General features: G+C 45.9%; 1 pseudogene; it reads left to right on the top strand.

The window, feature by feature from the left end:
- The first annotated feature begins 5,422 nt into the window (after positions 1 to 5,422).
- LOC121546414 lies at positions 5,423 to 14,562 on the top strand (annotated as a pseudogene).
- The last annotated feature ends 303 nt before the right edge of the window (positions 14,563 to 14,865 follow it).

Below are 14,865 nucleotides of genomic sequence, written 5' to 3'. Positions count from 1 at the left end.
GTTACTGTCCATTCACACTGGTACTATCCTGTTCTATGAATGATGTTAAGTCTAAATCCAATAGTGACAGTTTTTACTTCCCTTTGCTGTAGTTCAATGTCCGCTTTCCTCGAGCTGCAACTTCCCGCGCTATTCAGTGTCCCGATCCTCGACTTTGCTGTTCCCGATCCCGTGCTGCTGCTAACTCATTTTACATTTACATTTTAGTCATTTAGCAGACGCTCTTATCCAGAGCGACTTACAGGAGCAATTAGGGTTAAGTGCCTTGCTCAAGGGCACATTAACGTCATTTAGCAGACGCTCTTAGCCAGAGCGACTCACAAATTGGTGCGTTCACCCTATAGCCAGTGGGATAACCACTTTACAATTTGGGGGTTAGAAGGAATACTTTATCCTATCCCAGGTATTCCTTAAAGAGGTGGGGTTTCAAATGTCTCCGGAAGGTGGTGAGTGACTCCGCTGTCCTGGCGTCGTGAGGGAGCTTGTTCCACCATTGGGGTGCCAGAGCAGCGAACAGTTTTGACTGGGCTGAGCGGGAGCTATGCTTCCGCAGAGGAAGGGGAGCCAGCAGGCCAGAGGTGGATGAACGCAATGCCCTCGTTTGGGTGTAGGGACTGATCAGAGCCTGAAGGTACAGAGGTGCCGTTCCCCTCACTGCTCCATAGGCAAGCACCATGGTCTTGTAGCGGATGCGAGCTTCAACTGGAAGCCAGTGGAGTGTGCGGAGGAGGGGGGTGACGTGAGAGAACTTGGGAAGGTTGAACACCAGACGGGCTGCGGCATTCTGGATGAGTTGTAGGGGGTTAATAGCACAGGCAGGGAGGCCAGCCAACAGCGAGTTGCAGTAGTCCAGACGGGAGATGACAAGTGCCTGGACCAGGACCTGCGCCGCTTCCTGTGTAAGGCAGGGTCGCACTCTCCGAATGTTGTAGAGCATGAACCTGCAGGAGCGGGTCACCGCCTTGATGTTGGCGGAGAACGACAGGGTGTTGTCCAGGGTCACGCCTAGGCTCTTCGCACTCTGGGAGGAGGACACAGCGGAGTTGTCAACCGTGATGGCGAGATCATGGAACGGGCAGTCCTTCCCCGGGAGGAAGAGCAGCTCCGTCTTGCCAGGGTTCAGCTTGAGGTGGTGATCCGTCATCCATACTGATATGTCTGCCAGACATGCAGAGATGCGATTCGCCACCTGGTTATCAGAAGGGGGAAAGGAGAAGATTAGTTGTGTATCGTCAGCGTAGCAATGATAGGAAAGGCCATGTGAGGATATGACAGAGCCAAGTGACTTGGTGTATAGGGAGAAAAGGAGAGGGCCTAGAACCGAGCCCTGGGGGACACCAGTGGTGAGAGCACGTGGTGCGGAGACAGCTTCCGCCACGCCACTTGGTAGGAGCGACCGGTCAGGTAGGACGCAATCCAGGAGTGAGCCGCGCCGGAGATGCCCAGCTCGGAGAGGGTGGAGAGGAGGATCTGATGGTTCACAGTATCAAAGGCAGCAGACAGGTCTAGAAGGACAAGAGCAGAGGAGAGAGAGTTAGCTTTAGCAGTGCGGAGAGTCTCCGTGACACAGAGAAGAGCAGTCTCAGTTGAATGACCAGTCCTGAAACCTGATTGGTTTGGATCAAGAAGGTCATTCTGAGAGAGATAGCAAGAGAGTTGGCTAAAGACGGCACGCTCAATAGTTTTGGAAAGAAAAGAAAGAAGGGATACTGGTCTGTAGTTGTTGACATCAGTGGGGTCGAGTGTTGGTTTTTTGAGAAGGGGAGCAACTCTCGCTCTCTTGAAGACGGAAGGGACATGGCCAGCGGTCAAGGATGAGTTGATCAGCGAGGTGAGGTAGGGGAGAAGGTCACCGGAGATGGTCTGGAGAAGGGAGGAGGGGATGGGGTCAAGCGGGCAGGTTGTTGGGCGGCCTGCAGTCACAAGTCGCAGGATTTTATCTGGAGAGAGAGGGAGAAAGAAGTCAAAGCATAGGGTAGGGCAGTGTGAGCAGGACCAGCAGTGTCATTAGACTTAACAAACGAGGATCGGATGTCGTCAACCTTCTTTTTCAAAGTGGTTGACGAAGTCATCCACAGAGAGAGGGGGGGGGGGTTCAGGAGGGAGGAAAATGTGGCAAAGAGCTTCCTAGGGTTAGAGGCAGATGCTTGGAATTTAGAGTGGTAGAAGGTGGCCTTAGCAGCAGAAACAGATGAAGAAAATGTAGAGAGGAGGGAGTGAAAAGATGCCAGGTCGGCAGGGAGTTTAGTTTTCTTCCATTTCCGCTCCGCTGCCCGGAGCTCTGTTCTGTGAGCTCGCAATGAGTCATCAAGCCACGGAGCTGGAGGGGAGGACCGAGCCGGCCGGGAGGATAGGGGACACAGAGAGTCAAAGGATGCAGAAAGGGAGGAGAGGAGGGGTTGAGGAGGCAGAATCAGGAGATTGGAGGGAGAAGGATTGAGCAGAGGGAAGAGATGATAGGATGGAAGAGGAGAGAGTAGTGGGAGAGAGAGAGCGAAGGTTGCGGCGGCGCATTACCATCTGTGTAGGGGCAGAGTGAGTAGTGTGGGAGGAGAGTGAGAGAGAAAAGGAAACAAAGTAGTGGTCGGAGACATGGAGGGGAGTTGCAGTGAGATTAGTAGAGGAGCAGCATCTAGTGAAGATGAGGTCAAGCGTATTGCCTGCCTTGTGAGTAGGGGGACGGTGAGAGGGTGAGGTCAAAAGAGGAGAGAAGTGGAAAGAAGGAGGCAGAGAGAAATGAGTCAAATGTGGACATAGGGAGGTTGAAATCCCCCAAAACTGTGAGGGGTGAGCCATCCTCAGGGAAGGAACTTATCAAGGCGTCAAGCTCATTGATGAACTCTCCAAGGGAACCTGGAGGGCGATAGATGACAAGGATATTAAGCTTAAATGGGCTAGTGACTGTGACAGCATGGAATTCAAATGAGGAGATAGACAGATGGGTTAGGGGAAAAATTTAGAATGTCCACTTGGGAGAGATGAGGATTCCTGTACCACCACCCCTCTGACCAGATGCTCTCGGGGTATGCGAGAACACATGGTCAGACGAGGAGAGAGCAGTAGGAGTAGCAGTGTTTTCAGTGGTGATCCATGTTTCCGTCAGCGCCAGGAAGTCGAGGGACTGGAGGTTGGCATAGGCTGGGATGAAGTCAGCTTTGTTGGCAGCAGAACGGCAGTTCCAGAGGCTGCCTGCGACCTGGAACTCCACGTGGGTGGTGCGTGCAGGGACCACCAGGTTAGAGAGGCAGCAGCCACGCCTCTCTGTAGCTGAAGACTCTCCGGTCCCAGCGCCATTAGCAAGCTAGCCAATCTTCTGTGTCCCAGCAAAACGTTGGTGGTCTCTCACTCCACTTGTAGCACCGAAGAATGAGAATAGTATTACACATAAAGTCTCTCTTCCGTTCTCCAGTAGACTCCACTGATTTCAGGTTAGTCACATTATTTCTAACTGTTTTTTTAAAAGTAATTTTTGTTGTGTCTTTGTTCTGTAGGCCTCTTATCATGGCACTCTATTCAGCATGGGAAAAATATAATTTCTATTTTAGTCTGCGAAGGTCAATTATATTCTTCTTACTATAAAATCATATAATATAAAATAATGACACAGGACTTATAAGTGTATGTTGTCTGCGAAATGAACTAGCCTACAGCCTATGGCATGGCGCATAGCCAGATAACATACAGTAGGTCAACTCATATTCTGTTCTTCTGAAATACATTTTCTTCATATCATAATGTTTCTTTAGACCTGCCTAAAATTAATAATGGCTTAATTGTGATGTGGTATATTAAATTGATTTATTCAACTTTTTTAAATGTAGATGTTCGAAAGGCATGCATCAACGGCTTGTATGTGGCTTGTATGTGTGGAGGCCTGGAGATGCTAAACATTGATTCGGTCAAATCCCATGAGACCGGCAGCCTTTTGCATGACAATAACCAACTGACAAAATGTCATTATCGCCACAGCCCTAGGTACATCAACACACAGACTCTTCAGTTATCACATCCACTCAAGTACAATGTGTTCCTAACACAGGAGCTGAAACCAGAAGGCCTATAGTCTATGCTGGTATTGTTTGCATGGTTTATATTGTTTACAATGTGTGCACTCACACAAAGGATGCTTTTCCATTCAGATTGAAAACCACTCTGTTCATACAGTTAACAACAACAAGCAAAGCTTTATGGAAACAAAGGGCTAGGAAGCTTTATTGTCTGCCTGTGAATTATTTTTTTGAGTGAAAAAGTTTTACAATAAATCATGTGTGTGTGCATGCTTTATTACCCATGGTGTATACAGTATGTATGCTTGTATGAGCCATGTACTTTATATCTCAGTGTGTCTTCACACTTTCAAGTGTTTATGGATGCACACCAGCAGCTTCTTCTCCACTAAAATGGCGGGTGAAATCCGAAATTTGATTCATTATACTGCTGTGGAATTATGCTTCAGATGCCTGCCACTTGGGGAGGTGGCTCCATATTCACAGCCCCCAATGCCTTCATAAATCAAGCTGCCTAATGTTCTGTGTGTTGAGAGAGAGAGAGAGAGAGAGAGAGAGAGAGAGAGAGAGAGAGAGAGAGAGAGAGAGAGAGAGAGAGAGAGAGAGAGCTAGTGAGCTAGCGAGAGAAAGAGAAATGTGCCTCATAGCAGTTTGTGGATGGCAGTCCCCAGCAGAGCGTATTATGTTGGGCTGTATGCTTACTGAATACTAAGACCCTGACACACACACACACACGCACACAGCTGACAGCCATGGCCACCTGGTGTTTGCTGCTGTATCCGTTTTCAGCGTTGGCCTATGAAGACAAAAACCGCCCTGTCCGGGTCGCTATCCGCTTTATGTGTGAGTGTTGTCTGAAATGACTAGGGGCAGGCAGGCAGACTGATAACAGCACAGGGAATGGTAGAGGAAGTAATTCTCCCAATGACATCCCTGTGAAACAGAGCAGAGCTAGGGGAGAGTTAAACTTTATGTCTGCCCTATTTACTGTACTGTGGATGGTTTATTTTGCTGGTGGGAGAGGAGATGTTGTTGCTAAATCAAATCAAAGGGATTGTTATAAATCCAAGGCAGATTACAGTGCACATGGATTGTATAATGACTTGCATGAATAAGGCATTTGACTGGAGTTAGGCGGTTTATATAATTTCGTTATAATACTGAATAACCTGTTGTCTAGCTCTGAACATGAATAAAACTGTATACACAAACTTAATTACAAGATAGCAGGAATAATGGAAAGAAAACAACACTAATCTGATACTAATAGCATGTAGAAGAGAAGGAGAGAGGAAGATGAGAACTACATCTCCCAAACATGAAGTGAAATGATAAAAGGGGTTCATGGCCCCATAACCCTAACCTCAGGTTCACCCTGAGATATCTTGGGTATTTGGAAGCTGTGTGTTGATAAGATGATGCAGCAGATTTTGAGGGATATGCACATCAATTCGGACCTGCTGGACGAGCTCAATGAGGAGCAGAAGCAGATCCTGTTCTATAAGATCCGCCAGGAGCAGGTAAGGCTTTGAAAAGAAGGTTGACGACATCCGATCCTCGTTTGTTAAGTCTAATGACACTGCTGGTCCTGCTCACACTGCCCTACCCTATGCTTTGACTTCTTTCTCCCCTCTCTATCCAGATAAAATCTTGCGACTAGTGACTGCAGGCCGCCCAACAACCTGCCCGCTTGACCCCATCCCCTCCTCTCTTCTCCAGACCATCTCCGGTGACCTTCTCCCCTACCTCACCTCGCTGATCAACTCATCCTTGACCGCTGGCTATGTCCCTTCCGTCTTCAAGAGAGCGAGAGTTGCACCCCTTCTCAAAAAACCAACACTCGATCCCACAGATGTCAACAACTACAGACCAGTATCCCTTCTTTCTTTTCTTTCCAAAACTATTGAGCGTGCCGTCTTTAGCCAACTCTCTTGCTATCTCTCTCAGAATGACCTTCTTGATCCAAACCAGTCAGGTTTCAGGACTGGTCATTCAACTGAGACTGCTCTTCTCTGTGTCACGGAGGCTCTCCACACTGCTAAAGCTAACTCTCGCTCCTCTGCTCTTGTCCTTCTAGACCTGTCTGCTGCCTTTGATACTGTGAACCATCAGATCCTCCTCTCCACCCTCTCCGAGCTGGGCATCTCCGGCGCGGCTCACTCCTGGATTGCGTCCTACCTGACCGGTCGCTCCTACCAAGTGACGTGGCGAGAAGCTGTCTCCGCACCACGTGCTCTCACCACTGGTGTCCCCCAGGGCTCAGTTCTAGGCCCTCTCCTTTTCTCCCTATACACCAAGTCACTTGGCTCTGTCATATCCTCACATGGCCTCTCCTATCATTGCTACGCTGACGATACACAACTAATCTTCTCCTTTCCCCCTTCTGATAACCAGGTGGCGAATCGCATCTCTGCATGTCTGGCCGACATATCAGTATGGATGACGGATCACCACCTCAAGCTGAACCCTGGCAAGACGGAGCTGCTCTTCCTCCCGGGGAAGGACTGCCCGTTCCATGATCTCGCCATCACGGTTGACAACTCCGTTGTGTCCTCCTCCCAGAGTGCGAAGAGCCTTGGCGTGACCCTGGACAACACCCTGTCGTTCTCCGCCAACATCAAGGCGGTGACCCGATCCTGCAGGTTCATGCTCTACAACATTCGGAGAGTACGACCCTGCCTTACACAGGAAGCGGCACAGGTCCTAATCCAGGCACTTGTCATCTCCCGTCTGGAGAACTGCAACTCGCTGTTGGCTGGGCTCCCTGCCTGTGCCATTAAACCCCTACAACTCATCCAGAATGCCGCAGCCCGTCTGGTGTTCAACCTTCCCAAGTTCTCTCACGTCACCCCCCTCCTCCGCACACTCCACTGGCTTCCAGTTGAAGCTCGCATCCGTTACAAGACCATGGTGCTTGCCTATGGAGCAGTGAGGGGAACGGCACCTCCGTACCTTCAGGCTCTGATCAGTCCCTACACCCAAACGAGGGCATTGCGTTCATCCACCTCTGGCCTGCTGGTTCCCCTTCCTCTGCGGAAGCATAGTTCCCGCTCAGCCCAGTCAAAACTGTTCGCTGCTCTGGCACCCCAATGGTGGAACAAGCTCCCTCACGACGCCAGGACAGCGGAGTCACTCACCACCTTCCGGAGACATTTGAAACCCCACCTCTTTAAGGAATACCTGGGATAGGATAAAGTAATATTATATAAAAAAAAAAAAAAAAAAAAAAACTTTCTTGTAAAGTGGTTAACCCACTAAAGTGGTTAACCCACCAATTTCTAAGTCGCTCTGGATAAGAGCGTCTGCTAAATGACGTAAATGTAAATGTAAATGAGTGGGAGAACCAGAACCAGGACCAGGACCAGGCCAAGGGGAAGAAGGGTGAGTCTTGGTGTACTGTACTGAAATAGTGTTTTTTGACAAGCGGAGTGTAGATTTAGACATGCTTTTAGCTGTGTCTAAATTATGATTTCATAGGGATGTTTGATATTGGTAGTGGTAAGTATGGTTAAATACAATATTCCCAAAAGAAACTGGAGAGGTTGTGTTTGCCACGTTTTTTTTTTGTCATAGACAGTCAAAGGTGATGCTAACACGCTTACCCCACTGTACCTGCTCAGGCAGCAGGAGAGGTATCCAGTAGCTGCAGGAGAGTTATGGGGATGTGTGGGTGTGGGTGATGGGTGACGCTCCTGGAGATAAGCCTTATGATGACATCATCAAGGAGCTGATGGGGTGAGAAAGCCAGACGGCAGGCTCAGCAGGAGGCCAAGGAGCTCTGGTGACTGGGGAGGGGAAAGGATGCCCACATAACCCAGTGCGAGGATTTAAATGCCAAAGGTAAACGATTGATCTGTGTTAAATGTTATAGAAGGAAATGAAAATGTGCCAGAGAGAGATTATATTGTAAGAGGGATGAGAGGGGCAGATAATGAGATATCTATTGTGTGTTATAGAGTCAGAACTAGACAGAAACTTTCCAAAGATGTCTTATTCATAACAGCATGCACCTTGATGCAAAGAGACCCATGTCAATTTGGGCTTTAAGTAGATTTCCCACCCCTTCCTTTCACAACAAGGTATATTTCAACAACCCTCCTGCTCAGGCAAACCAAAGAGGCTGAGATTGAAAATAAGTTCTGGGATGCTATGGCGAAGGAAAAGGCCCATTTTGTGGCAGGGAAGTGGAAGGAAGAAACGGAGGACAGGAAGGCTGCCAAGCAGGATGAGGAACGCATCCAGGAAGAGCTCAAGGTAGGGCAAAGGCTGTGTGTGTGTTTGTGTGGGAGGGATCTGTGGGGCAGGGGCAAAGTATTTCTCAGGGAGTGCACTGCACAGACGAACACTTTGTGTGTGTGTGTGTGTGTGTGTGTGTGTGTTTGTGTGGGTGCATGCGTGCGTGCATGTGTGTCTAGTTGTATGTGAGTGATGGGGATCTTTGGTTATGATTTGGAAATGTGAGTCGGATGACTTTTCCCATACAATCCAAGTGATCAGTGTCTTCTACAGAGATTGTGTTGATGCCCAACTTGAGGGCAAAACATTTATTTGCTGGACTTGCTTGCCAGATCAGTCCCATTAAATATTTAATTATTTAAGCTGCACGGTGCAACGCCACACTGCTGTTAGAGAGAGAGGACGTCCGCTCAGTCTGCGTCCCAGCTCCCCTGCTCTACAGGAGGGAGAAATATGAGAGCAGGATCGGACGATCAATACTACATCTGGGAAGCACACTAGCAGAGGGAGAATCAGCCTTATTAGAGGGATCTGAGGAACAGGGGCGAAGTATTTCCCAGGGAGTGCACTGCACAGACCAACACTGTGTGTGTGTGTGTGTGTGTGTGTGTGTGTGTGTGTGTGTGTGTGTGTGTGTGCGTGCGTGCGTGCGTGCGTGCGTGCGTGCGTGCGTGCGTGCGTGCGTGTAGAGATGGATGGGAATCTCTGGGGGCAGTACCACAACTGTGCATCCAATCACTGTTGTACCATAGAGCCTTGTTGGAGCATCGAAGTCCTGGATGATGCAGAACCTGGACGAATGAGACCTACTTAAGAAACTCTGCAAATATTAAAGAGCTCGTTTAACATTGCCCTCCTCTGTTGAGCTCGCCTGAAGGAAAAGGGCTGAGTCATTAAACGTTTCCCTGTCTGAAACTCTGGAAAAAGGAAGACACTGAGACAAAAATATGAAAAATAGAAGAGGCCAAAATTGCATGACTAGACTATGTGTAGCAAAGTTAGGTCATTAGTCTTCCACCAATTCAGTTTTCAGTTCAGTCAATTCGCAACCCTGGCTTCTGGCTGAGATTTTGTGTCATTGGCCTACACACAATACCCCATAATGTCAATGTGGAATTATGTTTATAGATTTTTCTTTGAAAATAATTCAAAATTCAAAGCTGAAATGTCTAGAGTCAACCCCTTTGTTATGACAAGCCTGAATAAGTTCAGGAGTAAAAATGTGCTTAACAAGTCACATAATAAGTTGCAATAATGTGCAATAATTGTGTTTAACTAGATTTTTGTGTTTAACATGATTTGAATGACTACCTCATCTCTGTACCCCAAACATACAATTATCTGTAAGGTCCCTCAGTCGAGCAGTGAATTTCAAACACAGATTCAACCACAAAGACCAGGGAGGTTTTCCAATGCCTCGCAAAAAGCACCTATTGCTAGATTAAAACAGACATTGAATATTCCTTTGAGCATGGTGAAGTTATTAATTACACTTCGGGTGGTGTATCAATACACCCAGTCAAATCAAATCAAATCACATTTTATTTGCCACATGCGCCGAATACAACAGGTGTAGACATTACAGTGAAATGCTTATTTATAAGCCCTTAACCAACAATGCTATTGTTAAGTAAAAAATAGATAAGCAAAAAATAAAAATAATTAAAGAGCAGCAGTAAAATAAAATAACAGTAGGGAGGCTATATACAGGGGGTACCGGTACAGAGTCAATGTTCGGGGGCACCGGTTAGTCGAGGTAATTGAGATAATATGTACATGTGGGTAGAGTTAAAGTGACTATGCATAAATAATAAACAGAGCAGCAGCAGCGTAAAAGAGGGGGTTGGGGTGGGGTGGGGTGGGGTGGGGGGAAGCTGTTAAGAAGCCTTTTGGACCTAGACTTGGTGCTCCGGTACCGCTTTCCGTGCGGTAGCAGAGAGAACAGTCTATGACTATGGTGGCTGGAGTCTTTGATAATTTTCAGGGCCTTCCTCTGACACCGCCTGGTATAGAGGTCCTGGATGGCAGGAAGATTGGCCCCAGTGATGTACTGGACCATACGTACTACCCTCTGTAGTGCCTTGCGGTTGGAGGCCGAGCAGTTGCCATACCAGGCGGGGATGCAACCAGTCAGGATGCTCTCGATGGTGCAGCTGTACAACATTTTGAGGATTTGAGGACCCATGCCAAATCTTTTCAGTCTCCTGAGGGGGAATAGGATTTGTCGTGCCCTCTTCACGACTGTCTTGGTGTGTTTGGACCATGATAGTTTGTTGGTGATGTGGACACCAAGGAACCTGAAGCTCTCAACCTGTCACTACAAAAATACAGGAGTCCTTCCTAACCAGTTGTCGGAGAGGAAGGAAACCTCTCTGGGATTTCACCATGAGGTCAATGGTGACTTTCAAACAGTTAAAGAGTTTAATGGCTGTGTTAGACGAAAACTGAGGATGGATCAACAACATTGTAGTTACTCCACAATACTAACCTAAATTACAGAGTGAAAAGAAGGAAGCCTATACAGGATAAAAAAATATTCCAAAACATGCATCCTGTTTGCAATAAGGCACTAAAGTAAAACTGCAAAATAATTGGCAAAGCAATGAACTGTATGTCCTGAATACAAAGCAAGTTTGGGGCAAATCCAACAAACACAAAACTGAGTACCACTCTTCATATTTTCAGGCATGGAGGTGGCTGCATCATGTTATGGGTATGGGTGTCATCAGCAAGGACTAGGGAGTTTTTTGGGGATGAAAATAAATGTAATAGAGCTAAGCACAGGCAAAGTCATAGAGTAAAACTTGGTTCAGTCTGCTTTCCCAAGGACACTGGGAGCCAAAAGCACCTTTCAGCAGGATATTAACCTAAAACACAAGGCCAAATATTCACTGGAGTTGCTTACCAAGACGACGTTGAATGTTCCTGAGTGGCCTAGTTACAGTTTTGACTTAAATCAGCTTGAAAATCTATGGCAAGACTTGAAAATGGCTGTCTAGCAATTATCAACAACCAACCTGACAGAGCTTCAATAAATATTTTAAGAATAATGTGCAAATGTTGTACAATTCCGGTGTGCAAGACTCTTAGTGACTTACCCAGAAAGACTTAGGTAAATGGAATATTTCTGTATTTCATTTTCAATAAATTAGCAACATTTTCTAAAAACATGTTTTAACTTTGTCATTATGAGGTATTGTGTGTAGATGGGTGAGAAAAAATCTGCTTAAACCATTTTGAATTCAGGCTGTAACACAACAGAATGTGGAATAAGACAAAGGGTATGAATACTTTCGGAAGGCACTGTAGCTTGTTTTTGGTCACAGGTTCAGGAATGGCTTAAAAATCACAACATTTACTTAAAGCTATCTCTGCAAATAGCACTGTTGGGTGATTTGAAAAGCCATAGTCAATCAATCAATAATATAATAATACTGTTAGTACATATTTTCATCTTTAATTTACAATCTGTATAAACTATGAGAATAGAAAGGTTCAGAACTTTTTTGAAATATCACAGCACAATTGAAAAATATATGGCAAGTCGAAATCAAAACTGGATGGTTTTCAGAGATATATGGAAGGGGTTAAAGGTAGCAACTAAAAAAAAGAAAATGAAAAAAGATAACATATGTAAAATATACCGTGTCCATTTACCATGTCCATAAAATGTATATAATATGTATAAGCTGGGAGTAGAACCCTAAGTGTTGTTGTCCATTGGTTTACTCCAATTAGGGGAGGGGTGGTAGGGTTAGGGGAAAATAATATAGAAGGTAAATATATATTTTTTTTAAATAAGAAAATAATATATGGGAGATTGGAAATGATGCAGAGAAATACATTGACAGAACCCACAATTGATATGCAATATTAAATCTGCTTTACACCCCCTCCAATAAAAAATGTATTATAATAAATAAATAAAATAATAATATGATGGGTCCATTGTGCTGATAACCCTGGTTTGAACCCCTGTTGGTTGCATTCACAGCAGAGTAGCCTTTGACCTCTAGAGAAACCCAATCGCTGGGCACACGTGGTGAATGCTTGCCTTGCCAAAGCAGAACCCTGTGTGGTCTGAAACTCTGAATATGTTCACTGAGGTTCTATACACTGTATGTTCTTTCCACAGCATCAAACAACACCAATTATCTCGCTGTCACAACTGTCAGAACTGTCACTCACCGCTCTCCAGCAGGGAAAAAAGCATTTTAGCTACAACAAAACATAACAGCTAACAACAACGAAATTATATGCAAATACCTCTGCAGTCAGTGTGTCTGTGTGTGTGTGTGTGTGTGTGTGTACGCCCACCTGTCTTTTGTTTCCCATTCCTCACATATTTTTTCTCCGACAGAAACGAGAGGAGGAGAGACAGCAAGGTGAGGAGGAGATCAAACGTGCGGAGGAGAAGAGAGTGAGGGAGCTGTATATCTCCCTAGAGCAGGAACAAAGGGGTGAGAAGGATGAGAAGGAATGGGAGGAGCAACGGAAGTCAAGTCTTCCCTGCCTTTTCTCTCTACACCTGTTTTCCTTTCCATTGATCACCTCCTCTTCTCCATCCCTTATTTTTACATGATCCTCTTTTATTCATTTCTGTCCCTCCCTAAATATCAACTCCAAAACTTCTGTTGTTTATCCTCAAACATTTACAGTTAAAGGAATGATTCACTCATTTTGAATGTTCTCATATGACACAAAACTCATCATACTGGCTGTATTTCTGCCTGATTGAACGGCGAATAGCTCAGATACACATGAAAACATGAAATGACCCCAGGAATCGATAGAACATCACTCATGGATGCACAAATACAATATAACATTCAAAATGGGTGAATCCAGTCTCCTTTTTATCTAATTTAACACCTGGGGGTGGGGGGGGGGGCATTCCTCTTGTGTTCTCTATTGCTCCTCTATTGTTCCTCAAGTAAGGGGGGAGGCCGAAGACATCACAACTTCCCATCAAACCAATTCCTTGAAAGCCCTACTCCTTGAAGTTTGCAGTTGTGTTTAAATACACGGTCCCGCTGTATTTGAAGTCCATCTTATGAAGGCTTCATAAAGCAGTCATATAGGCTTTGTAACCACTACATAAATGGGTCACAAATCATCTATAACTGTATTTCATGCTCTATAAAGGATTAATAAATGTGAAAAAATACATTATATGGTTATGTCACACAGTTATGCCACATTATGAATCATTCTAGAGCATGAAAAACGGTTACTGATGATTTATGACCCATGTATGTAGTGCTTATAAAGCCTTCATAAGATGCAGGCACGTGTCGAATACAACCGGCAGTCCATTGAGAAGGGCCGTGTGGCGGGGCTCAGTTGGCTGTTCCGGCACTGTGGTGGGGAACGGACAAACAGCAGCCTCCCTCAGGAGACACAGCACCATGCTAGAGTCATCCTCCTCCTCCACCACCCACAGCGTCCCCACTGCCCCAGGTCCAGCCTGCTGCTCCTCCACTGTACCGCCGCAGACAGCGCCAAAGACACAGCCTCATTGTTACACATCCACTGATGGACAGGTACAGGACAGATACAAAATTGGCCTACTATTCATGAATATGTACAAGGATAGATATAGCATAATTACTATGCAGCAACCAATCCATATACAGATAAGATACATACATTTTAGTCATTTAGCAGACACTCTTATCCAGAGCGACTTACAGGAGCAATTAGAGTTAAGTGCCTTGCTCAAAGACACAGACAGATTTTTCACCTAGTCGGCTCGGGGATTAGAACCAGCAACCTTTCGGTTACTGGCACAACGCGCTTAACCACTAAGCTACCTGCATAGAGTGGTGAAGTAAAAAAAAATATTTAATATATATTGAGAGATACACAGAAGCAGACCCGATAGGCCCGCAAGGCTTTTTTTATGCCTGGAACTCATCTAAAGCATGATGCACCTTTATCACGGCATCATTAAAAGGCTTAGGGCAATCATGGTATATTATGTATTTATTTCTTATTATAATATCATGTGGTTATGTATGCTTCACTTCTCTATCTTCTCCAGTCCTGCCTGGGTGAGAGCACCCCAGCCCAGCGCCAGAGAATGTGTTCTGCTGTGGTTCAAAGAGGAGCAAAGGCCCAAACAGGCTGGCTATGAGCGCAACAGCACCGCCATTGCACCCTGGTTCCACGGTCAGTACTGGGATGTTGTCTCGACAAAATATGGATCCCTCCTAGCTTCCCCTCTTGCACCAAACTACTTCTCTTCACTACTATTACCACATGCAAACTATTTAACTCAAAAGTATTCTTGCCTGCTTCCTCAGGAAAGGAGAATTGAAAAAAAGTGTGTCTGTTCGTGCATGCTAGAGTGTGTGGCTGAAGGGATGGCACTTTTCAATAATTCATAGGCCACCCTAGACTAATTACTGGCGAGTGGCCCTCAGCCCTAACTCCCTGCATAATAGGTCACAGTGTGTAGCTCCTGGTTATGTGACAAAAGGCCTGATGAATGGGCCTATGAGTGACACAATCCACTGGAAAGAGGGGTGCAACATGCACTCTGTACTATCATGCCGAGACAGGGTATCAGGCATCTAAACACGCATCCCCATACCCACTCAGTTTGATACCGTTTCATCCC

The sequence above is a fragment of the Coregonus clupeaformis genome, chromosome 1 (genome assembly GCF_020615455.1).
Source record: "Coregonus clupeaformis isolate EN_2021a chromosome 1, ASM2061545v1, whole genome shotgun sequence".
Lineage (NCBI taxonomy): Eukaryota > Metazoa > Chordata > Actinopteri > Salmoniformes > Salmonidae > Coregonus > Coregonus clupeaformis.
The sequence above is the reverse complement of the archived record's forward strand: the minus strand, read 5'-3'. Positions and strand labels throughout refer to the sequence as shown.